At 31.9% G+C, this 2,500-nt stretch overlaps 1 protein-coding gene across 4 annotated transcripts in view; it reads right to left on the bottom strand.

The window, feature by feature from the left end:
• Positions 1-2,500, bottom strand: part of LOC106868055 (uncharacterized) — a 675,046-nt gene that overhangs the window by 586,190 nt on the left and 86,356 nt on the right. The gene's annotated exons all lie outside the window — the stretch shown is intronic.

Below are 2,500 nucleotides of genomic sequence, written 5' to 3'. Positions count from 1 at the left end.
GAATATCATTGTCTACTTTTCACATCAACAATGTAACCTGTACTCAATGTTGTCTAAGTTCCTAATCAAAAATATAGATTCAATTATTTCTTGTCAAACATATTTAAGATAAGCAAAATAAAACAACATAGCGATTGTTTCATGAAGGCGTGATACGTATTACAGCGTAAAAACACTCACAACCACTATATGTATGTATGTATGTATGTATGTATGTATGTATGTATGTATGTATGTACGTACGCTTGTATGTTTGCATGATTATATGTATGTATGCATATATATATACATATATATATATGCGTGTGTGAGAAGGTATACATATGATATATTATATATAGTATATATATGTGTATGTGTGTGTGTGTCATGGTGTGTGCGTGTGTGTGTGTGTTTGATTGCGTGCGCGCGCGTGTCTACACGCATATTTGTACACACACAAGTACGCAACCCCACCATATGTATATGAACTCACGCACACATTTTATATTATTTTAACTGGCATAAGGTCACACTCGCCGAGAGCGACAGAGAGACACAGGGGAAAGAACATAGATGAAGAGAAGTAAATAAACTATACATAAATTAATTTAGAAATATATATAACATATATATATAGGGACTTTTGTATATGTTTATGGATACATACACAGACACACAGAGACATAGACAAATATATATGTATATATATATAAATATATGTGTGTATATATATATATATGTATATATATATATATATATATATATATATATATATATATATATATATATATATATATATATAGAGAGAGAGAGAGAGAGAGAGAGAGAGAAAGAGAGAGATACGAACACACATATACCTATATGTATGTATGCATGTGTATTTAAGATGTAAGGAAAAAACCAAGTAATTGATGTTATTGAGAATGTTTTATTTGTCCTAAACTCTTCCATGATAGAAACATCTTAATGAAGTAAATAATACAGGGAACTGGCGTGATTAATATCCACCATTGTTGTTGCTTTAATTCATTTATTTCCACAAAACTAATGAAGTGATATCATTTTTCCTGTTAGCTTGCATTTGCTTGAGCATTCCTGTATGATTATATAGGCAGGTTTTCCATATATGTGTCTATATCTGCTTGTATCAATGTTTGCAACTGTGTAGATTGTAAAAGGTTAATTTGGTGCTTCAGGCAAACACACGGCTCAGGTAACAACATCAGTTCTAATATAAAATGAAATATTTCAAACAAATATCCGACCTCTTTCATGGATTTATAACCTAAAGCGATGTGTAAAATATTTGTAATTGTGCGTGACCTGTAAACAGTTTCTGACTCACTTCACCGAAATCGTTGTTAACATTTATGACTTACTTGATATTAATTATTCGTACAAAGGTTAATTAATAGTTGTATGGCCAGTTTGAAGTTAGTGAAAGGATGCGCATTGATTGTTGTTTGTGAAAACAAATAACGTCCTCTCATGTTAAGATGGCTACTAAAGATACAATTTTGTAATACATTGAATGTATATAATGGAGATGAAGTGGTGAAGCCGTGGCCAACAATATGTGGATATTTGAACCTTCGGTTCTCGTTAATATTACCTTAATGTACTAGAAGGCTAGTTTCACAATATACGTATATGAGATCAGCTAGTTGTTGATCCAATGAGTTGTGTAAATACTGTACTACTTTAAAATGTAGAAAACCCTAAGAAATGTTATATAGATATAGTATCATTTCCTTCCTCTCAATAATTAAATAAATAAATAGAGAAATAAATAAACGGTGAACATTACTTTTGCATAAATTAAAAGCAATTATATTATTAACATAATATATTTCGAATGAGACTGTTGACTCAACTTTCATGTCATGTTAACTGGTGTATGGATTCAGTATAGTTTCTGTGACACCGAGTTAGCAGTGCTTTTATTTCTTTCAGCATTCGTCTACCAGAAAGTTTTCTAGCTATAATTTTTAGCTGCACTGTTTGCCTGCTTCTATAAATATTTTAAAGTAAATATATATACGTATATATGTGGGTGTATATGTATTATACACACACACACACACAATCAAATACACACATGCCTTCGCTTCACACATACATGTATATGTCCCATTTTTATAGGTTTGTCTGCGAGAGACTAGTCAGTGCCCATGAAATATTTTGGTGATCAAAAGATTGATGACAATACAAATGTAGCTGGTGCTTTGATAAAAAAAAAGCGTCCAGTTGAGGTAGGAAACGGAAATTAAGCTTTAATGCTTGGAGCAGAATAAGGTCCGTAAAAGGAATACATTTCCTTGGATAACTTATATCGCGTTTCTCGATTTTACCTGCGCTTCTCTCCTGTTGTGTTCACCTACCTTTCTCCTTTTTCTTATTCATTCTTTCTCCCCCTCCTGTTTGAGTGTCTGTGTGTGTGATTAGATACATTGAGAGACAGACATTAACAAAGGTGTAAACGTGTAAGGAGGCAATGTATTTTGTGTGCGTATATATG

The sequence above is a fragment of the Octopus bimaculoides genome, chromosome 3 (assembly GCF_001194135.2).
Source record: "Octopus bimaculoides isolate UCB-OBI-ISO-001 chromosome 3, ASM119413v2, whole genome shotgun sequence".
Lineage (NCBI taxonomy): Eukaryota > Metazoa > Mollusca > Cephalopoda > Octopoda > Octopodidae > Octopus > Octopus bimaculoides.
This window is presented reverse-complemented; position numbering and strand designations above follow the sequence as displayed.